This window comes from Triturus cristatus, chromosome 2_1 (assembly GCF_964204655.1).
Source record: "Triturus cristatus chromosome 2_1, aTriCri1.1, whole genome shotgun sequence".
Classification (NCBI taxonomy): domain Eukaryota; kingdom Metazoa; phylum Chordata; class Amphibia; order Caudata; family Salamandridae; genus Triturus; species Triturus cristatus.
Window position 1 is genome coordinate 1,074,633,451 of NC_140581.1, and position 26,764 is coordinate 1,074,660,214.

The 26,764-nt window shown below is 46.2% G+C and overlaps 1 protein-coding gene across 1 annotated transcript in view; it reads right to left on the reverse strand.

The window, feature by feature from the left end:
- Window positions 1–25,141, reverse strand: part of LOC146866377 (uncharacterized) — a 185,526-nt gene extending 160,385 nt beyond the window's left edge. Inside the window, exon 1 of the mRNA XM_085640851.1 lies at window positions 25,034–25,141. The gene's annotated coding sequence lies outside the window, so the exon portion shown is untranslated. The remainder of the gene's footprint in view (window positions 1–25,033) is intronic.
- Between the last annotated feature and the right edge of the window lie 1,623 nt (window positions 25,142–26,764).

The following is a 26,764-nucleotide window of genomic DNA, read 5'->3' on the forward strand; positions in this document are numbered from 1 at the left end:
CTAAGGACCCAATTTCTATCCATAATTCTTTGCTACACAGTTACACCTGTATTGTGCAGGTGATCTGTATAGGATTCTAACAGGTGGGGCTTTTATATAACCTTAAGTATGATTATGATTCATCACTGAGCCTTAGTCCTCCCCTCAAATCAGCACACTTGTTGACTGTTGGACACTCCACTGTTTAATGCTGCAGTTGAAATGGACCAGTGTAAATGATGCTTGACTGGGGGACTGGAAGGAGGTTACCTTCCTGGAAATTTAAATTCAACGCTTTGACTGAAGTGTTTCTTGGCCTTCCTTGGCAGATCACATTTGATAATATCAGCACCAATGCCTCTCCCAAGACTACCATCGCCACCTTCTGGAAGGCTTGTGAGGCATATTTTAGGGGAACATGCATCTTACTAGATGGTGGGATTTCTAAAGCAGTAGGAATCTGGAGAGGACTGAAAACACCCTTCATCTGAGTATAATTATTCTGGGAAGGACAGCCTCACACTTAACGTTCAAGCTCAAAAGTATGTGCTCATTGTGGCGGTGGGGGGGGGGTGGGTCAAGTTTCTATTTTCTTCGCTCGTGTGAATATATGCCCTGATTGCACTCTAGCTCACCTCATTTGCAATCAAATTGGCCATCTTCTGGCATCCCACCTGCTAGCCTCTGGAGGGACATTTTTGATAACAAACTAATTTGTTACCACTTTGCTTGGTGCTATGCAGAAATATACACTTAGGAATCACTCGCAGATCTCTTAGCAGTGCATGGGTTCTTTGACCATCTGTCTCTTGGGGACCAAGTGCAATTCTCTAGAGACCAGGTATGGAGAACGGCTAGCTATCCACTCACTCATTTCTGGCTAGGCCCTCAGCCAATTACTGAGCTTGCTCTCACACTGCAAATTTTCAAGGTGCTTTAAAGTAGGGTCACTACCTCCAACTATGCGTAAGGCTCACATTACTGTGCTACCCAAACCTGATACACAGCTTCTCCTATGCAAATCATACACACACTTCTTAACACCCAAAATATCATATTGGGTATGGTTCTTACATATTATTTAAACAGGAACGTACATCTCCAGAAAAGACTCTACTTCAGGTCAGATAAGGAACCTCTGATAGAATACTCTTGATGAACGGCCATCTTTAAAAGGGTAGCTCATACAGCTTGCTCACACCCCTTCATGAAACTCATGGTGTTGAAATAGACATTGGTTTAAACCCATGATAAGAAATTGGGCAGGTAACAACACATGATAAACAAGTAAAAGAATGTATTTAAAACCAGTACAGCAGATTGATAAAAACTGGAAACTCAAACCATATCAATGGTTTAATGTGACGCCAAGAAATATTTTAAAAGAAGGAGAAGAATAATGAGTAAAGACACAAAAGTGGGTAGAAAGTGGCCTGGACAGTATGATCCACAGTGTTTGTGATCTTCCGTCACAAGCCACACAGTGATGTATTCTTTGTGATACTTTGAGTGCATATTATGGCACATTACAGGATGGAAAGAAGAGGTACAGAGCAGGGGGAGGGGAGAGATGGAACAGATACTTATGTCATAGGAAGGGGAGGGGGGCTTGACCTTCTCTAAGAAGAAATATGTGAAAAGTCAATAACAGAACATTTGGATACTTGATGAGGCTCCTGCTAAGTCCATGTTTCTCTGGCAGATTTCATGAGCCACATTCTATAATGATGCAATCTCCTGTTGGACTCCATTCATCTATGCAAACCCTTCTTGCCACCACAATTCTGAAAGTCGAAACAATCATGTTCCCTCTCAACCAAGTTGTAAATTTGTTCCTTGTTACCTCCAAAGTTGGCGGCATTTAAAAAATTATATTTAGACAATCTTCTACTAGAAAGCTAAGCTTCCCAATCTTAACTGGTGGTATGTTACTATACATGTGTACAGTTTTCCTGTAATTCAAACTTTGATTTAGGTGAAACTCTATAGCCATTGAATTCCAGCCCTTTGGATCTGGGGAGGATCTGGACAGGCTTTTCTGTCTGAAGTGTTGCAAGTTATTACTGCTGGCAGATGAGGAAATTTGGCCAAACATACTGATTCTCTAATCCAGGTCTATGCATTCAACAAGGATAAAAGATGAAGCAGATAAACAAATTGGTAGCACAATGGCCTCTTCTTGAAACGTTTTTCATTTCTCAAAATGTTTAAAAGTCACCTGTGTGGTATGGTTCACAGAAAAAAGGCCTTTTCTTTCAAAGCAGAGGGGGTGCCTAGAGGAATGCTGATTCACATTAAGCTTTTCATGCAACTTAGTCAACTTGCCCAGATTCTTCTTGAAGTCCACTTGTTTCCTTTGCCTGAAATTGGACCTTGAAGGCCAAATCATCACAGGGTGAATGGTTAGCACAAAGTGCAGTCAGGTCCCCTCCAGAACATGTTTAGTCATGAAAGTCACCATCAATCTGAACTCTACTCTTTGGAGGACAAAATCTAATAGGCCAAAGTGAGTCTTCATTATAACGGTAGAGACCAATATCACTAGTTCTTCTGCTGGCTGTGTATCTTTGGTTGTCTCACCTTCATACTACAGCATAATGGGGTTTAAGACTTGAATCTGGACTTGACACATCATCCAAGAATGTGTAGGAAAATGAACATTTGCTAGGTTATATAAACACACATCATGATCCTCATCAGTGCCTCATTTGCTTGTTTCTTGCTTAGTGTTGCGTCTCCCCCTTTTCCTGATTCTCTCTAAAGTGGGCTGAATAGATTTTAGAGGCTGAGGAAGAAAGGGATCATATAAAAGAAGCTCATTATGTGCCAAAGAGATGCCCCTCATCTTCCTTGGTACAATAGCACACTTTCACAGGACTTATTGTTCCAAAAGGTGTTGTAGGTTTTCAGAGCATCCCCGGTGGGCCTTTGGGAAAATACCCTTGCAGGTAAAATTCTTTTTGAATATCTCAGAAAGGGGACATTTCTAAGATGCTCTTCTGTGCTCTAGTGATGGTGCACCTTGGGAAAGATGTGGTGTGGACTTTGCTTTGGATTGCCTTAACTGGCTGAGAAGGCAGCATTATTATGCTCATTTGCCCCTCACACTACTCGAAAGCTGTTTAAAGAAATAGATAGTATACTCCTGTCAGTGATCAGGAATAATGAAATACATCAGGTATCCCCTGCTAAACCTGGATCAACCTCGGAAGGAAGACTGATAGTACCCACCTTTGAGTATTATTACATGCAGGCACAATTGTCATGAGCAGCCCGATGGTTATTGGGAACACACACACAGCAAGATAATTATGTATGAGGAAGACTCCTAGGAAAAAAAGGGTCACGCAATTATTCATTAGACCTAAGTCACCACACAAACAGTTAAACTTTCTAAACTGAACAGCATAATGATATTGGATGTGGTGGTTCCAGACAACAATCTCTGAAGCATTATATGCCTCAAACATACTAATTCAAGGACTAACTGGGTTTAGTGAAAAGGAGTGGACATGTGTACTACAAATATGGATAGAGACAGAATTTACTACAGTGACTAAATTATGGAAAAATAGTATCCTCAAGTGATTCCAGGACTTGACACTAGAGTATAACATTCCTGAGGACCAGTTCTGTAACTATGGAAGGCTGAGGTTCACCTACATGCCATCCTATCCTATTTCTCTATCTAAAGCTCTCTCCTCCTCTGCCTACTTCTATCTCTGACCCTGTTTCTCTACCTTGCATCATTATGAGGATTTTTGGAGTCCTGAGCAAAATATATTTCAACTTTTTTTGTTTGACCGTGTTACAGTTTAACATATAATTTAGTATTGTTTGCCATCATGCTGGCGTTAATTAGCAGGAAATGGGTAATACAATATAAATCTTGATCAGGACAGGGGCTCCCAAATATGTCTTTCCCCAAGACCCCCCAAATCCTTAAAATGACACTGAGTAGATTACATACTGAAACAAATATAGTGCTACAAAAAAGAACTAGAGGTGGGAAATAGCAGGTAAGAGAAAGCAACAAGAAATGGGAAATTTTAACTTTTAAAGCATAATGTGTTACACTGAACATATATAATTTCCTCGCGGATTAGCAGGATTTTCCCAGGAGTGTCTAATGCACCTCCGCCGAGATGCGGAGAAAGGAAAGCAGGATTTTGCCACATAACGGGGATATGCTCTATTACAAAAGGTTATTAGGGAACGATATTGAAAATCATTCAGGAAGTGACAGATAGTGAATGGTCAATGTAACCCCAAACATGTTTATTAGGTCATAGACCTACTCTTGGGTCTAAGACCTAAAAAGTAAAATGTATGCATTAAAGTAATCGATTTAGGATTAATATTGGCCAAACGCTGTGAGAGTCGGTCTATTGGGCCGAGTTGAAAAGCCTAGCAATACATAAGGAACATGACAAAGAAACAAGAGGAAGATTAAACACCAAGGGCCTCGGTACATTTATAGAAGCCTTGAAACTGAAGGATAATAATGATTAACCTGGATAAATAGAATGATGACACAGAAGCGACAGCTGGTAATAAACATGGTACACCTTATGCAGCACAGGAAAATACATGAACAGATACATAGGCAAAGCACTAGGCCCATCTAGATATTACATGACTACGGTAAGGGCCAATATAGAACTTGGTAGTGACTGCTGTGACTCTAGGGCTAATGAGATGATATTTATGTTGAGTATTTATAACCCAGAATTGCTGGAAATGCCATTAGAAGTTAATAACACGCCGTATCTAGACCCGTTATTGAATATGGTTTATTTTCATATCACTAACAATTCACACTGAGGGGTCTAATTTAGAGCTTGGCTGTTGGGTACTACGTCACAAGTGTGACTGATACCCTGTCCACTTAATTACGATTGTATTATATCCTAATGCACTTGTAATAAGGTGGACAGATTTACATCACGTTTTTGACTGAGTACCTGTTCGCCAAATTCTATATCAGGCCCTAACTGTTTAGCAGGAAAGAGTGACTAGTTGGGTAATAGCCTCGGTATTAGGACTGTGAGTTAAAAACTATAACAGGACCCAACACACTTTACAAAAGGATCTACAAAATGAAAGGGAATAATAACAAAATGCTTATATTAGAAGTTGCATATAATTGTGAAACAACAAAATGTGTAACGAAAAATAAATAAAAAATAATACAAAAAAAAAAGTGAGAAAGCAGCTTCAATTATTTCGTATGGGGGTGCCCCCCCCTGTAAACCAGCTGCTTCTAATTAGCCAATAATAAACAAGTTGTAGTACACGAAAAACTATGGAAAGATAAGTTTGAATTAAACAGGACCAAGTGAAAGAGTAAGTTATTCTCACAGTGCGGACAATAAATTATATACTAATGCCTGACTTTGTCCCTGTCATATCAAAATGTATTCCTTTCTGTGCTTTGGCGCATTTTCCTTATTGAAATTCTAGCAACTTGGCTATGATTGGCTGGCTCGGCAAAACCAGTAAAAAACAATAACAGAAGTGAAAAGACACTAGGAGCTATGAATGTGCCCCCAGGATGCTGAGCAGAATATGCAATCAGAAAATAATGAACAAGCCACTGCTCTGTGTGTTGTAGGAACCAGGGGTGCAAAAATGCAGGGAGCATGTAGAGTCACTGCAACCACAACAGCTGTATTGACAAGAGGGTGCATGATCGTAGGTATGGTACCAGGGGCATAACACAGGCCCCTGTGGCGCAGTGGGGGTGGGCCCTAATTGAGCCTAAGTTCTATGGATTTCTATGAAACTCGGGGTTAACACCACACATTCTTTATGGGAGCCCCATTAGTTTTCGTTAAGCCACTGTATGGTACCCTATGCCTCATGAAACATTGCCATCGACATTTACTGACTCCACTTACAGCCCTCTGCTCCCAAACCTCCTCAACATGTTGGGGTCTCAATCTCACCTTGTGGTCCTTCCGCTCCTCTCCGGAGACACACCGCTGAACGCGACAGAGGTTGCATCAGTCAGCTGCCTCGCTATGCCTAGCAGATTATGTTTGCATGGCCTGGTGTTGGGTCAGGCCGCCTGCCCCCGCCCCCCCGGCATTTAAAGTAGTGTCATCTTGGATGTCAAACTTATATTCTTGGACTTAGTGGGGCACAGGCTTCAGTGTCTCTAGAAATGATGGCTCAGGATGCTGCCTGGCGAGGTGGGCCATACCTTTTTAAATTCTGACCTATACCTAAGACTGTAATTGCATTGTAACATGTTCGAAGTTTTCAGTTCACTCACAACTTACTGACACAGAGAGGCCCTTGTTGTCTTTGAATGTAAGGCAAGATAAAGTACTGAATAACAACTTAACAGGAGCCTGAATCCACATTTTCACTTGTAGCCAGCCTAATGAATTTATAAAGACGCTCCATTGTTATCAATGAAAACCCAATCTCTTGATGATAGCTAGTGTTGTCTGAGCTCACGAGGCTCACATATCGGTCATGTTTTCACTTGGGAAAACAGTGTAAAAACCTTATCAACTGAACACTGAAAAAAAGTGTTTTCGTTTTGCACAATATTAAACCTAATATGTTTGATAAACAGTCCAAACTCTAAATTGGGAAAACTTTCGAAAAAAGATAGTGGGGATATGTATACAGTCATTGAATTTTGGAATTTCTTCTGTCCTTCAGGAATGGCTGACTTAGATGGGGCATGTTGATTCACAATTCTCTGACTTTCATGCAAGTGTTGAGCACATAGTACAAAAGGATATAATTGACTGTCTACTTCAAAACGACTGCCATGACCATGGGTGCCTGGTGAGAATATAAATCTAAGATATTGAATATTTTCGAATGCCATCAATTTAATTGAGTAAAGCAACACGGTCAGGCTAGTGAGGGTCAATTTGGAATCAAATCTCTTTTTTATTTACGAAGAAAGCAGAGAAACAATTACACAGCATGCCGTCTACAACCCCAACTGGGCCGGCCACGAAGTCTGTCTCAGTGCATCATGTACAGGTGATATTATTCACCATATACTGCAGGTGCAGTCATGTTAAAGTGTGTAAAACAAAGGAATATTAAAAGACAACTACAGAGTAAATTGGAATAAACACCCAACCCGTCTCTCCCTCCCTCCACCATACCTCCTTCCGAATGATTCACCTATTGTCAGAGAAGAGGTACGGGCTCTCGGAATATGTTATAAGTCCGGATCACGCCGCAAATTCTGCCAGCGTCTTGTCCCCGTCAGAAGTATCTGGAAGTAACCGCAAGATAATTAGGACATGTCAACTCCCTGAACTCAGCGGAGAGTATAGTGATAAAGGGGGCCCCGATTTTAGTATAAGCGGAGGGGTCTGCTTCGGTCACCATCGACAGCCATTCCAAACCCAGCAATGACCAGAGTTTATGAAGCCACTGTCTATGATCAGGAGTTTTATCTGTAACCCAGATAGCCAGCAACACTCTATGGGCAGCATATAGTGCCAGGGCCATCTGCCTTCCTCTAACGGAAAGATGTGAAAATGTAAGTGTGTTGGGGAGCCCCAGAAGCGTGTGGGCAGGGAATCTGGATCGTGGTGTCAAACGCACTGTCTATGTCATTCAGGACTTAGTCCCAGAATCTCTGCAGCTTCGGGCAAAGCAATAAAAGATGGATCAGCGTCCCAGTATTCCCACAGCCCTGCCAGCACAGGCCATCGCTCTCCTCATTCCATTTTTGTATGCGAGAAGAGGTGTAGTACCAGTGAGAAGTGATCTTATAGGCTGCTTCGGTGTGCCCTGAATGTGTGCCGTGTGGTGAGTTCTATAGAAAATATCTTCCCACTCTTTATATGATAGTGCATCGCCTAACTCCGTTTCCCAAAGGATCTGTCCTGAGGACTTGCATTTTTGTGCCTTATTCGAGAGGTGTAGGTAGATCTCTGAGATAAGCTTCCATCGTCTGTCTTGAGGATCTGCCACTTCTCAAATGCTGTCATCGGTCTCCCCACTCTTGGACATGTGGCGGAGCCGGGCAACCAATGTGTCATTTAAGTGTGAGTGAATCTGTCCAGTTCCTGCAGGGCATAGTCCTTTTTAGGTCTCGCCTGGCGTAGGCTGCGCACATGCACAGTCTCGCTGGCGAGATTTAATGACATTGGTTATTTTCTGTAAAGGGCATTAAGCCCCGCCCCTCCTTTCCATTGGCCGGCATCACCGTTTATGCTAAACGGTGGCCAGCCATTGGAAAAGAGGTGTTTGTGACGTTTTTGCTCAGCTTTCTGAGCCGTCCCATTTGGACGGGCTCGTCTGCCTTCCTTCTGCCGTGAACGCTTTCTTATCTTTATGGGGCCATGTGTTTCAAAACATATGGCCACATAAAGACAAGAAAGCTTTCACGACGATGAACGAAAGCGAAAGCGGACCGTGCTTGTTTATACAAGCAGCGGTGCTGTCAAAGAGGAAAGATTCATCATTCATCCTGTGAGAAGGAGTAATTTTACCCATTGTAATACAGTTCTTCATTTCCTGTTTTCTGAAGCCTTTTTTCTGAATCAACGTAATAACTTTTTCGTGCACATTAACGCAGCAGGCATATTTCTGAAGTACTTTGTATGGTGCCGTGAGCTCCGGTATGATCATGCGTGTTCCGTCATTTGTTTTTATTACGCCACATATCTCACCTTTAACTAAAACACAACAAAGCAAACGTGTGGTTTCATTCTGAAATCTGAAAGCTGCGTGTTAGGCATCTTGATGTGACCTGTGACAGAAGTGTCAGGGTAATTATGCGTGATATGAACGAGACAAAATGCTCTTGAGTGTACAACAAATCCAGCACGTATTGTTGGAGGTGTTACTAGTGGAGTGTAGGCCTTCTTGCACTGTGATAACATGAGTGGCTTTCTGTGTGCAGCTGGTGCTGGGAGGCGGATTCGTGGTGCCGAGACGCAGTTGCGGTTACAGGAAGTGTGAGGTAAGGCTCATTGGTGAGAAGGGTTGGGCAGGAGTGTTGGACTTTGTTCACTTCGGATGCAAGGAGCGTGCAATTGTGTTCATCCGGTTCCATGTCAACCGGGCTCCTGCACTGGTTTCTGTCTGTTGCTCCATCCTCTGTAGCTACACAGTGGCGTATGCCGGAGGGAGCCAGGCCCGGCTGAGGCACGCACATCGAGGCTTCATTCTAACTTTGGTGGAGAGGCGTGTTGATCCTGAGCCCCCGGGCGAAGCCTGCCCTGCTGCTGCCCCCTCAAGCTGCACGAGACACACAGGCGGCGCGCGGCTTCGGGTAGGTCACGTTATTGCTTTTACTGCTCCTCCTGAGACCAAAATTCAACTGGTAGTACATAGGTAATGACAATGGAAGAAATTGTCTTTGTTTTACAGTTTGTCCGGTTCAGTTTTTATCCTTAGTGGTATCGTGTCCGCTTGGGAGACGGATAACCCACACCCTTTAAACATCCTACCAACACCAATTTGGAATCACAATTGTGGAATAAAGTCTGCAAAATGTGTTAAGAGGTCAAATACCCAGAAACACACCCTTACATAGCAAAAGGTCAATTTATAAACAGTGGGACAAGACATTTCTCCACAAGGATATACAATGCTACCAGACCACCAGTGTTTCACTGAGAGACACCATTTAAAGCACCATGAACACTTTTTGGTGTATGTGCGCTTTAGAAATATGCTGGAACATAACCTAACAAAATTGCCTAAGTAACAGTTGTCTTTCGAAACTGTGAATACCAGGCCAAGAGATGTGGTGCGGGAATGGTTTCTACTCTCCTTCAGGGGTATGAGTTGGGGAATCTGTCTGCTTCTCAGCCCCCAGACACCACCTCCGCACATTTTCCATCGCTCACACTTCCCTTTCATCCTGCAGATGCTTACTTTCAGAGGTACCTTTCCTGTACTTCTAGCACGCTGCAGCCCTGCTGTTCAGATAACATTAGGACCACACCTTTGTGTTGCAGGCTACAGCTATTCACCTAATGATTCAAATATCTATGTGGAAAATTATTTTCCTAGGCCACACAGTCCTCTGACAGTCCCCACAACTGGCTGCTGTTTAAGAGTTCAGAACTTGAAAAAGGCCAGGCTGATAACTTTCCGCCTTGGCAGTGCAAGAGGGTTTGGTTTTAATCGCACAAAACACTTAGATGTGTGTGATAAGGTGCCACCAGGCATAGTTAGACTGCCTAGTTGAATTTCACCCAAAGTACTCATCCTTATAACATCCAAGAATGAATCTAATTATTTTGCAAGTTGACATCCGGGTTAATGACAGCAATGATTTCATAAAGTTGGAGTACAGCTACTGTTACCTACCCTAAAGGGAGAGATGTACAGTCCCAGCACTGGGCGCTTGTCTGCTATATCATAACCTATAGGAGAGAGTTTCATAAGCCAGGGGATGTAGCTCAGTGGTAGAGTGCATCCTTTGCCTGTATGATGCCTCGGGTTCAATCCCCGGCATCTCCAGTTGCTCATTTTTTTTATTCATTAATTCGGAGCTCAGAATAAATATACATATATTTTTAATTTTACCCACCGGATAATGTGACATCATGTTTCAGTGTTTGTGAGAGAAGTGCAAGCAGTGACGTCCTATAACAGCCCTCGAATGCTTTGGATATTTCTGTTCTGTGATGATTTATAGCGAAAGGAAGCGGACCTGACTAGATTAGAAACACTGCTCACGTTTGGTACGAGATTAAGGTACGCACATGATTTGTAAAGCGCCAAAATACTGCTGTGTGTTGTAGGCGCTTCACAAGTGGCATGCTTTATCTTTAACTTGCAGCTTCAACACTGCATCTCACTGTGGGGTGCCTTCCCTCCCACCACCAGTTGCGATGCTTGGTAGTAGCGGGACAGATTGGGTACAGAGAGACCGCCTACTTAGTTTGAATGCTGTAGGAGTTGTTTCTGCAGCCTAGGTTTCATCTTCCCCCAGATAAAGCGCTCAATCTCTCTTTAAAGGGTGCTGATTGTGCCAATTGAAGGGGCCAAGGGAAGGGTCTGAAATATGTAGCGGGCTCGGGGAAGGACATTCATTTTTACAGCTGCAATTCTGAGTGGAAGTTGTTGCCTCTGTGTCAAATCTTTAATGATCAGGGAGAGGAGTTTTGAGTAATTGTCTCAGCAGCTGGGCATACTCCGGCTTATGGACAATCCTAGATATGGGAGATCATCCGTGACCCATTGAAAGTCAAACTGGGTATGCAGGGCCAATTCAGAGTTAGGGGTGGTGTTGAGTTTCAGGATTCGCGATTTCTGCATGTTTACGCGGAACCCAGCGGCTGCACCAAATTCCTGGAATTCGGCGACAATAGTCGGGAGAGAGGTCAAAGGCTGCGTCAAAGAAAAGATAACGCCGTCCGCGTAAAGGCTGTTTAGGTATCAATCAGCAACAAATCGGATACCCTTGGCTTTAGGATTATCTCTAAGTCTCTGTCCTAAAGTCTCCATGTACAGAGCAAAAAGAAGTCGCGAGAGCGGGCAGCCTTGTCACGTGCCCCGCTCAATAGTAAAGCTGTGGGAGCTCACACCATTCACTCGGAACGCCACACAGGGGAAGCTATAAATGCTACTGATCCAACTCCTGCAACGCGAGCCCATGCCAAAGTGCTCAAGGGTTCCGAAGAGATAGGGCCAGTGCACTTTATCTAAGCATCCACCACCAGCTAAAAGGTTTCTTCCTGGGAATGATGCACCTTGTCAATCAAATGGCAAATGCGTTTAGTGTTGTCCCCACACTAACGACCAGGAATGAATCCTGCCTGGTCAGGGTCCATGAGGCCAGGCATCAGGTGGCTAAGGCGTGGGCTAGCACACTGGCGAACAATTTAGCATCGATGTTCAGGAGCGAAACAGGACGGTATAACTGCGCAACTTTTAGCAGGGGTTGTTTATACTTTATGTACAACGATGTGAACACAATTTGTTGACCCTGAGTCCCCTCTTTTTTAGAGAGCCCCCAAACCACTTCTGCGCTTCACCTTGTGTGGCATACAGGTGGAGAGTGGCCCACTTGGTGAGCTATGCTTTATCCAACTTCCTTCCTAAAGGAGTATTTACAAACAATGGATTTAATGTTTTTGTTCTTTGGTTGGCCCAGAGAGGGCAATTTGCGGACCATTAATACATTTGTTCTGAATAATTCTAATGAACTTGCACTTGATATTGAACTGCAGTCATATAATCATCTTTTCCAGGATGTGTATATGTATGGCATAAAAACAGCCTGAGCATCTGTCAGTTTATTTAATGAATAAATATCACGTACAAGACATTTTTTTTTTACTTGTATTTATTGGTATTTGCAATATTAACAGTACAGCTACAGCCTTGGGAAGGGGGAAGGAAAGCAGGGAATAGGGGAAGGCCTAGTACGGGGAACACAGGAGGGGGAGCAATCAGCGAACATGCCAGGGTTGTATAATCTTAATCAAAAAGGCATATGCAATAAGCTGCTCATAATGTCAAAAAAACACAGCATTACACATGGCACAACCCCGGATGGAGGAGCCTCAGAATAGGTAAAACATGGACACAATGAATGCTGGGTTCTAGGACCGCAGGGAAGGACCTTGGCAGCAAGTCATTAACAGGCATCATAGGCGAAGGGAAAGTGGTGAGATCTGCTGCAATTGCTACCCTGTCCCACGTTTGGAGTTTCGGGTGTGCTACTGGGGAGGAATAAAACCCCCACGCTCTATGGGGCAGAGTCAGCCAAACTTCCCTCCATATATGTGATCTCGCAACTGTTTGGTCCATGAAGACCCGGTGCTTCTCCGTCAGTGGGCGATTCCATTTCACCAAATAGCGCAGTTACACGGCTTGGTAGTAACGGGACAGACTGGGACAGGAGCCCGAAGCAACATGGCCGATGCCCGGTTGAGCTGCCTGGACAGCTATAGAGGAGATCGGCTCTGATTCTCCCCCCCGTCCGTCACCTACCCAGCCGGACATCGGGCACAGTTCTCCCTATCTCTCCGCTGTATCTCCTTCCGCCCCCGCTTTTCCGTCACAACCACCGAAGATTTGCTGACAACGGAGCCTATTTTCATCATCGCCAATGCCTGGTAACGAGATCTGGATGGCTTTGGTGGGGATGGGTTGGGTCCACCCCTCCAAGACGTTCTTCTGCCATCGGGATCAAACGCAGCTGCTTAATCCTCCTGCATCGCCTCCTGAATGATGACTTGAACAAATCTTGTCTCCCCACGGCGAGGGTGTAGCAGTGGTGAGTATCGCGGTCTTGTGCCCCCGATCTTGCTCTTACTTTTCTTTTTCGAGCCTGGGGAGTCGCGCCCTCCCAGTCCCCGCTGCAACTTCCCTTCTCCATGGCTGCTACCTTGGCGCCTCGAGCTGACTTTCCCCTGACTTTTGTGGCATACCTAACAATGACACGTCTGCATCAAAACCTGTGCACATCGATGACTCGATCCTGAACGGCGATCTCCTAGCCCTCCATTCTCTCTAACTGGTTGACTGCCTCCCCATCTTGCCTTGCACTGTGGAGCCAGCTCCCCTGTTATTTCTCTTGATTGGATTTTTGGTCTCCCGCCATTTTGTAGATACTGCTATCGGCACCCGTTGTTTGGGGCCCTCCATCTTAGTAGCTTCGACCTTATCCTCTTTGAAGCTGGACTGCCCCCTATCCACCAGCTTGACTTTCCCCCTTAAGTCTCCTACACCCCTCGCTTCTTGTAGTGTCTCCCATTCACTGGATGTTGAGCTTACCTTTGCCCAGCCGGTCTGCCTATCTTTCACTTTGTTCTGCTTTGTCCCCCTGAAGTACTGTCCCCCTTATTGGTCTGCCTGTTCCGATCTACATTCCTTACCCCTTTTTCTCTCCCCTCTCTCCTTCTATGCCCCTTAGGACATGTGTCCTTGTAATTCTATACTCCAGTAACTTATGAAACATCTTTGTTTTACTTTGCTCTAGTAACCCATGTCTTACTGTGTATCACTGTTTGTTTTTCCTATGTTTCTCTATGTTCTAGTAACTGTCGTCATTTTTGTAACTTGTAACACGCTGATCCTCATGTAAAGCACTCTGATACCTCTGGGTCTAGCCAGCACTATATAAAACACTGCAAATAAATAAATAAATAAAGGTGACCCATAGCACATTGCAATGTAACAAACTATACATTGAGGCATATGTCAATCACACATCTCCATTTGGCTGTATTCCATCTGTGGCCGTAACCTCCACAGAGGAACTGGAGTCTCTGGTGCGAAGAAAAGCGGCAAATGGCTCCTATATGTCCCGGGATTGAGAGTGCAGTGGCATGCGCTGCCAGAATGTAGACAATTGTTCTTGGCAATATGCCACTTCATTCAGCCACACTTTGGAAGAGGAATTCGGGCTTCTTGCCACAGTGTATAGTGACCCTGAGCTTGGCCAGCAAAAGAAGCATAGCAGTGAGGTGGCGACAAAAGCTAGTTGTGTCTGTGTTATAACCCAAGAGGCCTACCAAAGGAGTGAAGGAAGGCGAGTGTCCAGTGATCGTGTCGATTGTGGCAAAGAACTCTATCCAGAAAGATGCTATCCCCGGGCACTGCCTGGCAAGTTCGATAAAGGAAGTAGTGGGAAAGGTGCACAGCAGACAGCATGGAACGGGAGCATACCCCATTTTAAAAAGCTGCAGTGTGGTGCGACATAAACAGTGTAATTTAAAATGGATGAGGCAGAGTCTATAGTTGGGGGTGAGCAGCTCCAGCTGAACACAGCAGAATGCTCACTGTGCATCCAATAGATCCGGAGAGATGTCCTCCTCCCAAGCCACTCGTGTCCTCCGGGATAAAAATGGACAGGAGTATTGCATAGTATTGTAAAGGTGAGTAATCAGTTTGTGGGGAGACGGTGAAGTGAGGACGTGCTCGAGAGCCGAATGGGTTGGTGGCGGGGAAGGGAAGGTATCATGCATGGCGCTACAGGTGGCTTGCAGTCATCAAACAAAGGGATGAACTGGTCTTCAGGGTAGAGACCTGAGAATAGTCTGATGCCCCGTTTTGTTTGCACGAGCTATAGCGCCCTTGTCTGAGAGTCGGGGGAGCATGGGGTTGTTGGCCAGGGGGATGGTGGGTGCATAAAGATGTGCCATCCATACTGTCTTCCGCAGGCCCTCCCAAGCCCAGCACACACATTCAACGGTATTGATTTCAGCCTTAGAAGCTTTGCATGGTAGAAACAATGCAGTTTGTAGGGGCCATGGAGCTACTCGATCCATTTCAACTGCCGTATAGGGCAGAAATTGGGTACGATAAAGCCAATAGCGAAGGAACTGAGGCCGGGCCAATCAAGCATTTAGTGTCATGTCTGGCAATCCCCTGAGCGAGCGGTAGGGTGAGGAGCTCCCAGGAGACCTGCAGCTATCTAACCACCCATGTCAGAGTCACCAAATTGGATCGTAAGTGCTTAGGGAAATGAGAAGCAAGATGGAGGGGGACACATAGAACTAGGTTAAGGAATTTAGAAAGGATGAATATCTTTGCAATTGCGATACAGCCAGCTAGTGAAAGCAGTAACTTGGACCATGTGGGCATTCTGTTCTCCAGCCAAGACATAGCGCAATCATAGTTTACGCGCTATAGATCTTCTGGGTCCCGACTCAGCCATATACCCAGGTATCACACCAGTTTGTTTGCCCACTTCAGGGGTACTCAGTGGGGAAGGGGTGTGTGAGAGAAAAAAGTATGGATTTGGCCCATTTCACTTGGATACCAGAATAGTCACCAAACCGCACTACCTCATGTGTCAATGGGGCCAGATTGTAGCTGGATTTTCAAGCCTATAGGTGAAGTCATCCCTGTACATTGAGACCACCAGGCCTCTGATAGTAAAGCCAATACCCCTCTTTGAGTGAAACTGCTGAAGCCTCGCCATCAGAGGTTCCATAGAAATGGCAAAGAGTAATGGTGATAGTGAGCACCCGTGACTTGTATGACCGAGAAGGGGTCTGATGGGAGCCCATTAAAGCGCACACGTGTAGTGGGAAGTGTGTATAGGAGGCATATAAATATGATAAAAAGAGGACTCAAGCCAAGCTGCACCACCAGAGGAAAGAGATATCCCCAGAGATATCCCCACTCCAGTGAGTCGAAAGCTTTGGTGGCATCAACTAGTATGGCCACAGCGGATACCTGGAGATCAAGGTGGTGCATAACTGCAAAAATGGTATGGAGGTTATGCAACTTGGAAAAGGCCGGAATGAAGCCCAATTGATTTGACCGATTGATCATGGGTAAGAGGGGCAACAGTCGATTGGCCAGCACCTTACTGAATATTTTGTCAGCATTGATAAGGGAAAGAGGTCTGTACGGATCACAACGGTCAACAGGTTTGTCTGGTTTGAGGAATGTGATGACTGCTTCCTGCAGCGAGGGTGGCAGCGAGCCCATATTCAGTCAGTCTTGGAACATTTCTAGCAAGTGAGGGACCAGCAGGGGAGTGAACTGCTTGTAAAAGGTGGTGGTAAGTCCCTCAAGACCTAGGGCCTTAACTCCGGGAAGGGCACCGACAACCTGTTCTATCTCCTACTTAGTGATGGGGGAGTCAAGATAAGCATGATAGGTGCGGTCCAGCCAAAGCAGTAGTATAGTATTGAAGTACTCATGTAGCTCGGTCGAGGTGAGAATTTTGGGTGGCAGTATAAAGTTGGGCATAAAAGGAGGACATCACTTGCAATAGCGCCGTTGTGGAGGACACAGGTTTAGACTCAGAGTCAAGGAGTTGTACCATAAATTTAATTCATTGGACTCATTTGAGATGGGCTGTGTCGCTTGATTGGGACCATAATGTCGTGCCTCGTGTTCTTTCTAAATTGCCCGCCATTTGCCTCATGAGACATGTTTCTGGACCCCTGGGTAGAGAGCCTTCACTCTCTGGATCCAGAAACAAAGCCCATCCTGGGCAGAGGTGTCATTCCCCCAGGATGGGCTGGGTCCATGAAGGGGAAGCTTCTAAGGCCTGTTGCCTTTGGAAGCTCTCTCTGCCTTTTGCTGCCCCCAGCAATTGGCTCCCACCAGTTCTGCCCCCTACTTTGGGTAGGAGAATCGGCAGGGAAACCGAACTAGGAGGAGAGGTAAGCCCACCTTTGCAAACCCCTCAGGTGGGGGAGGCGAAGTGAAGCACACATCTCAGTCCCCTCCGTCTTGAAGATGAGGGGGCCCAGCCAATTAGGGAGAGGCTCATGCCCCTTCCCACTGGAGGGTGGCAGAACAGGGGGTGAACCCACACCAAGGAAGGGACCTCTTGGTCCCAAACCACACTACCCTTTTAATGCCCCTAAATCTAGTATTTAGGGGCCACCCTGAACCTTGCCTCTTCATATTCGAGGAAGAAAGAAGGTACGAAGAGCCGTGCTGACCCAGGAAGAAGAGGTCACTAACTCCTTTGGACCCAGCCCTACTGGCCTGTCCCATCTACGACCTGCCTAAAGCAAGAACCCAGGCGAGTCCAGCAGTCAGCAACCCCCAGAGCCCAGAGGAGTTGCCCTGCAACCATCTTACAGACTCTGTCTCTCGTGAGTACTGTATTTGCTCAAACCAAGACTCACCCACAGATTCCAGAGTCTGGGGACTCCGTAATTCTGCACTACTCTGCACCAGACGCCCACAGCCCGGGGTTGAGTGGCCCAACACCGCAAGGAGGTCTCCCCAGTGATCCTGACCTGGGATCTGGTGATCCCCGATCTCCCTCATGCTTCGAGCCGATGCCTGTAGCCTCAACCTGATGGATCCCCTGACCAGAGCTGGTAAGAAGACCTGACGCCAAAAGACACCCCTGAACACGGTGCCCCACGGCCTTGGGTGGCCCAACCGACGGTGTCCATGCATCCCTCAAGAATCCAACTTACCTCTCCAGCCGGTGGTCGCCTTCAGGAAGTTTCCCTGCCTGAGCCTACAGCAACTTTGCTGAACCGAAGGTCTCCATAGGAAACCAGGGGGTCCCCGACGTCTTCTTGGCACACTGCACCCAGCCACCACTGTGCCGCTGGTGGTGCCGCTCCTGTGCTAATTGTTGGCCGCTGCAGTGCTGACCTTAACTCCAGGAGCTTTGCTCCCACAGCCGAGTGGCCTGCTCATAAGCACTCCCTAACTGAAGGCCAGGTTAGCCCCATTGGCTAACATTGGGCGCCTGCACTCTGTACTCAGCTGCCTCAGTGCCTATGTGTAACGCTCAGGGAGAACTTGATTCAAAGGTTGTTGTCTATAGGGGGACAAAAAGATGTATAAATTCCCTCGAGGCACACCCAGCTGTTAGTCTCATGAAGGACACCCATTTGAAAGTAACGAGATCCTACGGGAGTCAGAGTGTTCAAAATAAATCAGGCACCAGACACAAAAAGAAAGAATAAGAAGGGAGAATTGGAGAAAAATTGTGTAACAAGGAAACAGTCCCTTCAGTAGCAGAAATTAATTCACCAAGACCACCAAGTCCGAGTCCTGAGGACAATCTTCAAGCAGTATAGGGTTTGAAACGCGTTGGCTTGTGCTCAAGGGACTAACAGCTGGGAGTGACGCGAGGGAGTTTATACATCTTTTTGTCTCCCTATAGACAACACCCTTTGAATCAAGTTCTCCCTGAGCGTTACACATAGGCAGGACAAAATGCAGGAGCCTTTGGGCCTATATTTGAGTGTCCGCCAGGTGTATTTGTAAAATTACAGACTGGGTATCTGTTTTTATTGTTTATCTAATGTTATATGTATTGTACTGTGATTTCTATTATGCATTTTGTGGTGTTACAATACTATATATTGTTTTGAATGTGTAAATATGTTTGTGAAACATTTGTCTGGCCGGACAAAAGACATGAGAATAATAGTTTAATTTTGTTTGAAAAAAGTATAAAAAGAAGTGAAATAAAAAACACACAGGTTTTAGAACAAAGAACTAAAGTCTCGTATGAGTAATTAAAAAACAACCTATCTGGACACTGTGTTTGTTAGTAAAATTTAAGAGTGGTCTAGTCCAGATAGTGCACAGACCCAGCCTTCTGCGTTCACTAAGAATCATATAGTGAGGCGCCTGTGCCTCCACTCTCAATCCTTTCCCAAGCATTATAGTCCCTCCCCCTCCATACTTCATGTTCCTTTTTTGTGCTAATTCCAATTTATGGGCATGTGCGGTATGTGTGCTCCAGCGTTTTCATGTGGGTCTCTTTCTGGCTTCACGTGACAGTATGGTGAGGAGCTTGTGTGGTCCGTTTGATCCTGCTCCTTCTGTTTCAGCTTGCTGTGGGGGCCAGCCCTTCAGGTGAGGGTGCGGGGCACCTGTTGGTCTGCCTTGCTGCTGGTCGGTGCTCTTCCCTGTCACCATTTCTGAGTTGGGGATCGGCTGCTGTGCGGGGGTCTGGCTGCTTGCGGTGCAGCGGCTGGTTCTTGCCCCCACTTTCGGTGCATTCTGGGGTCAGGCTGTCTGCTGTGCGGCAGGTGGTGATCTTGCCGGATTCTCTTGTTGCGCCCGGCCGGGGAAAGAAGGTGCTTTAGAACAGCCGGCTGCCGCTGGGGGCATGTGTTTGTTACCTGGGAGTTGGGGCTCCTGGGTTTGCTGGTTCCTGGTAGGCCTGCCCCGCGTTTCCAGCTTGTTTGTGCTGGTGGTGCATCCTGTTTCTGGTGGCTCTTGCTTTTACGCCCTGTGCATCTGGCTTCTTTGTGCCCTGTGTTCCCGCTGTCCTGCCGGTATATGCATTATTTTGTTTCTTACAGGCGTGTTTGGCCAGTTATGTGCCTGGTCAGTTGTTATGGATTCCCACCCGGGCTTTGTGGCCATTTGCATCCTCTTTGGTGGCCTGTGTTCGTCCTCAGTGTCGCGGGTTCGGTTCCTGGAGGGTCCGGTCAGCCTTTCGTCATTCTGGGGTCGATGAGTGTGTTCCCTTGCAATTGGAGTTGCTTTGGCCATCTGTGTTGCTGCATCCTGATGCCATTGGGTGTATGTGCGCTTGCTTGTGCCCCTGGTGTGTCCTGGTGAGGTTGGCTGTGAGGCCTCGGATTTTCCCGGCTTGGGGTGTGAGGCTGGGCTGCTGCTGTTCTGATTGCCTGTCAGCCTGTACGGTGAGTGTTGGGGATGTCTTTTGGCCTGCGGTTTGGCACGCTGGTGACTTCTCTACCTGACTTGCTTCTGCCTGATTGGAGGCCTGTGGTGCTTCACTAGCGGCCAGTTTCTTGGCTTGTCTTGGTTTCCTGGGTCTCCTGTTTCCGGTGGGGTTTGCAGCAGTACTGCAGGCTTTTGGGTGCTGGTTGACCTTTGGGTTTGTCCGGTGTTGCCGGGCTCTGGGGCTCAGACGCAGGGTCTTGTGCTTTGCTCTCCCTGGCGGCTGTTTTGCCGGATGTTTGCCTCCTTCCTGGTGGGGCCTGGGCTCCGTGGGGTGCCGGGGGCTTTTGCTTCTGCTCCTTTCCCCGGTGACCCTGTTGTGTTGGAGCCTCAATGCGGCGCTGGGGGTCGCCAGTGGCTGTGTTCCACTGGGCTTCTTAGCTGGGGGTCTGTGGTGCTTTCCTCCAGGCATGGTTGGTGTGCTGTTGGGGTTGGGCTGCCTGCTCGGCTTCTTGCTATGCTTGCTCCCTGCTGGGGTTGGTGTGGCTCTGTGCAGTGGGTTGCCCAGCAGTTGGTTTGCGGTGCATTCTTTCCGGACATGGTTTGCTGCATTTTTCTTTGGCTGCTGCTGGCTGCGTGCTGGTTGAATGCATGGTCGCCTGTTTGCTGTGCAACGGTTGTGAGCTTGGCCCTCTGCTGTGGGGAGTTTGTTCCCTTTTCTGCCTCTTCCTTGAGTTCCTGACTCTCTGGATGTTGTCTCTCGGGGGCCTGGTTGGTCTACTGGGCCCTGTCCCTGGCTGATCACCCTTGTGGCCCCTGTGTGTGGGGGGTCTGTATGATGGGCGGCATGACGTGTTTCTAGTGCAGCTTCCTCTTGGCTGTGCCATGGGCTTATGCTTTTGATTTTCTCCTCATGTCTCCTCGTCCCGGTTTGGGGGTGCGGTGCCTTCCTCCAGCTGGTTGGGGTGTGTCTGGTTGCAGGGGGGGGCTAATTTGGCGGCTGCTCTGCTGCTGCCTTTGGATTCTGCTTCTCCTTAGTTCTCGGCCTTTTGGGTGCTATTGTGCCCTCTGCCACCTATCCTGCCTGTGCCGATTTGGCCTCCTGCCGCCCTTTTTCGTACTGGTGGGTTAGGTGCTGCCTGGCACTTTTTGGGCTGGTGTGCTCTGTCTGTGCCATTTGGTGCCTTCGGGCTCCCTTGTTCTTTGTGCCCCTTCTTCTGGTTGGGCCCAGTCCTGGCCTTTTCTTCTGCTGGATCTCTTCCTGCCCACTTGGTCTGTTTCGGGCCTTCGGGGGGTTTGGTTGCACCTTGTGTCACGGTTGTCTGTGTTGTCTCTGTATGTTCCTCGGCTGTTTGGTCGCTACCCTGCTAGCCTTGCGGCTCTATCCAATTATATTCTCTGAGGTTTTCCTTGGGTGTTTCTGGTGGCCTGCTGTGCTGTTCACCCTTCCTGTTTTTGTGCCTTACTCCCCACCCTCCGTTGTGGAGTTTCCGGGGTATGTTCTGCTTGGTCCGTTTCCTCTCATGCCCTGTGTCGTCCTGACTGGTGGCCATGCTGTTTGTGCATGAATCTTGCCTGTCTTTCCTGGTGCTGTGGCTGCCTGTTGTGCGGTTGGTGCTTCTTCCTCTGCGTTCCAGGCCTGTATGCTGTGGCTGTGTTCCCGGGCCTGGTATGGTGGTGCTTCTCTTTCCTGCTCGCTGTGTGGCAGGATGTTGGCGGCTCGTTTTCGGTGTCCCTGGGGTACGGGGCTGCTGTGGTGGCTGCGGGGCAGGGTGTCATGCCTGCCCTTCACCTGCTTTTCTGCGCTTCTGCTGTTTTCGGCTTACCAGGGGCTGTTGCATTGGGTGTCCCCAGGGGCTGCTGTGTTCCCACCAGGGTCCCTTTTTGATGCCTTGGTGTCTGTAAGGGCTGTTGCACAAGCTTTTGGCTGCTCCTTGTTATTCCTGAGCCTTTTTGCCTTCAGTTCCCGGTGGCTCACCTGGGGGTTGTGACCTGTCGGTCTGTTTTCAGGCCTCTGTTTTTTATGCCCGGTCTGCCTCTTATGGGGTGTTGCCAGCTTCCTTCTTGGGGGCACGGTTTTTGCCTCTGGCTGTGCCGTCTGTCCCTCTAACTTCTCTGGGGCCCAGACTGCCTCTTTGAGGCCATCCCTGCTCATTCCTGGGCGGGCTTGGCCTGTCCGGTGGGGCACTTGTCTCTGGTCTGGCCTGGCATCCCATTCGGCCTGGGCGTTTCCTGTTCCCTGTAGGGTCCTGTGTTGTTGGTTCCTGGTCCGTCCATTTAGTTTGTGTCCTGGTCAGAATGAGTGCTGGTGGACACCACCACCACCTGCAACCACCAGCTCAAATTAAGCACTGAATGTGCCCTTATATGACTGAAGATGTCCCTGTAAATAAATCACATTTCCTTGTAAGTTAGTTAGGTTTTTTAATAGCTGTGCTGTACAAGCCCCACCTTCAGCTGTAAGGTGTGTGGTGGCAGTGGGCTGCCTAAAAAGTGGAGCATGCCACCTATAAAGTCTCGTACTGCCTGCTTTGAATTAAAAGGTTTAATTTCTGAAAACTTCTCCCACCCTTGTAATCATGTCTATTATGTTTTACTTTTAACCTGAATATACAGTGATAAATATCCACAATGAATCCAGATTCACACACTATCACCGTGCTGGAAGATGTAGCAGAGAAACAGCATGGAAGAAGAAACACTGCATAAAAGTCCTTGGAAGTAGAAACCTTCCATAAAAACCTTCCTCCTTGGTTAAAGCACACTCTCTTCAATCTCTTCTGGGTGCTACATTTTATCATCCTGACAAAAAGCTCTCCACCTTTACCTTTTATGATGAACTGCACTTCCCTCCATCAAAATCGTTTTCTTGACCCACACGGGTTGACATTTGTTTAGAGTATGACTTTACACAGGATCGGATTGGTACAGAAAATATACCTTTGCACTAAGATAAAATGCCCTCCATTAGCTTATCAGATATCTAAAAAAACGTGGCCTACGTTTGCAAATTGTGGCAGTTTTTAATTTTTATTTGTAGTAAAGATAGTACAAAATGGATGTGAAATAAGTCTTTTTATTGTATTCCTAATCCAAACAGCTAACAACTCATTGTCTCCTTCAAACTGTACAGCTAGCAGGTAACTACATAAGAACATAATGCTTGTGATGTCAAGATTTGACATCACAATCTTCAGTACCAACACTACAGTATAGAAATTAGTATAGGGGTTTTGCAAGGTATGTGAAACTGCATGCATTTGTGCTTGCTGCATGCAATGTTTAGGCGAAATCAGAGTCAGCAACAGTAAAACTTGGCCCACAAACAGCCACAACAAGCATTAGCATAGCAAATAGGTCTCGCCATTGGAACCGAATGGTTTTACCAATAGTTTTAGCCATACAGCACAGCAGTCCTAATGCTGTGCCACACCTCTAAAGAATTAAAAATAAAACTTTTGATGTGGCTTTTCGCCGTAAAAGAAAATTCAAAAAGCATTATTTTGTGTTTTTTGAAAGCAGGTGGGAGGAACCAACATGCTGGTTGCGGGCATTAGCAGCACAGAGGACGAGGGGCAGAAGAAACATGGGGCATGGGTGTGGAAAGCAACACGGGGACATGGGTGGTTAGAACAAATGTGTGAGAGAACAACATGGAGCTGCTGGGGAGAAAGCACATGGGAAAAAAGGCTATGTGGGGGGTTTGGGGGAGAGGCACACGGGCAAGAGAGAGAAACACGGAGTTTGACAGAAGAGGAAGAGAAGCACACAAGGAAGACATTTGTAAAACATATGCACACTTGTAGTGTGCTTAAACAAAAAGAATAAAGTAGCACCTGAAAAAAAGAGCAGTAGAAGCACATAGTAAAGTGCTGCACTCCAGGTGAGGGACAAACACAAGAAGAGGGAGGAAAGCCCACATAGCTAATTAATAAGAAGCAAGCAAATGAGAGAGACAATGAGGCCAACCAATGGTAATCAATGGGCGGGCTTTTAGCCCACGCAAGATAGCAATATCTCTCGCAAAAGACAGAGCATGCATTGCCTTAGGCGAGACCTAAAATCGGCCAACACACTGACACATCAGACCAGCCCTTCTGCCACTGCTTTGTTGCTACACAGGCCTGTCCGACCATGAATGTACACGGGGCACATTAAGTGAAGCAGCAGTTCTGAATTCGTTGCCTAATAACGAATATTGAGCATTTAATAATCCTCACCCAGCCACCACTTACTCAATGACATTGCAGGTTTCTTCGTTTGTGGTGGGTGTTTAGATCTGCGTGAATGACATCTGCAGCAAACATCTTTTAATTTAATGCACTTTTACTAGTAACATGTAATACTTTGTGTTTCTTAGTTCACTCGGGCCTTAGATATATTTGAGCAGAGAAAGACTGTGTTCCCAGAACACCTCAAGTATTCCTCACCTTCAAAGAGTTTTAAACTGATGTCTTAAATGGAAAGGCAAAATTAGACCTCGCCTCTGATGTGTCTTCATATCTGTTAGTACAACTAGCAAGAGAGACCATGGGGTTTTTCCAGGCCTTCCCTTGCGGCTACCTCCCCAGAAATCAAGCTAACAAGAATCATTTTTCATTTGCATGATAATGCATTGACCATAGCCCAAAAACACCACAGATTTTTGAGTGAAAATAACTGTTCGAGACCGGTAAAATCACAGATAACGTATGCAAGGTCATGTGCCACGGAGTTAATGTGTTCACTGCATCTGCACCTGAAAGTTTGAATCGTATTCTGTGCCACCAGCCTGCCATACCACCAAGCCTCATAAAATGTATTTAGTTGATTTTGGAAATTATAACATCAGCTGTCAAGGTGGCAACGTGTCTTTAACCCAAATATTACTACTATCCACGGAGGATTTAAAGTGCTATTTCCTCTGAACACGCATCCATCTCTTTGTACATCCTCCCTTGCTCACTTCGACTGTTCTTGTTTAAACAAAGACGTCAAAACAACCGTTACACAATGATAAAACACAAAGAAGTTTTGAATGTACCTGAAATGCCTCTTCAACGGCAGAACCTGATATAATTTTGAAAAAACGATGGTCCTTTTCGCTGAAGCTTCTCGCACTTCGACGTTTGACTCAGGCGAGACCCCCACCACTTGCGAGAAGCAGAGGCAGCGAGGCAGCGTGCGCTGCCTCTTTATACGGCCGCTCCGTGTGGCCGCATCGCCTACCCCTCCCTCCCTACACTAACTCCCTCTTCACAGACCAACGCCTCGCCCTTGCCTCCTCGGTGGCCCACCCGCTGTCAAGGCACGGCGCTCATCACCTTGGCAGCCAGGGGTCCTCTGTGAGGAGAGCGCTGCCACGTTCTGCCTGCTTCTAGAACTTTCAGCCTCTGATGCGTTTAGTTCTGTTGTATGACATCAGGCGCCGTATCACAAACCGTTTTTTATGGCGGTGGTACTGGTATCACAGCTACATGGTGGTAAGTAAATAACTCCTGGCCCCCAACATGAGTGTCAGTGCCCACACCTACAAACACCTGCACAATTTACTTTGCGCTGAAAATGACAATACTTGCGTATGACAAAAATGTCCATATGTAAGCTGAAGTCGGTTGATTTAGAATAACAGCACAACGTATTACAATAAAACAACACAACCAAAGCAGAGAAGTGGCTCAATACAGTAAAAACATAGCCCCACAGTTAAACCAAAACACATCAATAAATACTCAACACATTACAATACAACACACCAACTAATTACAACGCAGCAGCACATTGACAAAACAATAACCCAATATACCACAACCCACAAAACAACAACGTGCCAACACAACAAACTATCACAACATCCCACAAAGCAACACGCCTGCACAGCAACAAAAAACGTCATCCTAACATAACCCAAAAGCCGAACAAAATCACACTACTCAGAAACAACATACCTTCACACCAAAATACAACAATAGTGTACCATCACAAAAATAGCACAATGCAACACCAAAGATGACAAGGAAACAGCATATAAGCCCCTTTGTGTGGTTTTGGTTTTTTGGTTTTGCTGTTGTTTTCTGTTGCTACTGTGTTATATTGTGGCTGTATTTTAGTTGTGCCTTGTTGCAGTGTCGTGGTGAGTTATTGTGAAGTGTGATTTTTACTATTTTTTTGTATTTTGTTGTGGTGTCATGTGCTTCAATTATGCATGGTGTTGTTTTGTATTGCTGCCTCATATTGTTTGATTTTTGGGTTCTGTTGTGTGTTGCTGTGCAGTTGTATTTTTTAATGTGGTCTTGTTTCATTGTTGATTTGCTCTGACGTGTTTTTGTTTAGTGTTCTTCTGTTATGTTGTTTAGATTATTTGCGTTGTGCTGTGGTTGTGTTGCATTTTGTATTGTTTTCTGCACTATTGGCTGGCTTTTGAATTGCACTAATGGGTTGTATTGTTATGGTGTTTTGTTGTGTGGTTACAGCATTGTGGTTGAGCTATCACTGTGCTTTTTGAATATCCCTGACATGGACTTTGAACAGATGGGCGTTAATATGTGCTTATTTGATGAAGGAGTAGTCAATTAACAGGAAGGAGTGCAAGTTACCCCTGAAGATGTTGAGAAATTTGAAGCTTGGTTGTTATCAACATATAGATGGGTAATTGTGAATAACAGGGATGTTTTTCATCTAGGGGTTCTGACCAACATCAGATAAGCAATGAGAGATGTTATTCATTGGTCCGCCATCTATACTTTAAAAAATATTTTTGTACATAGTCTCCCGG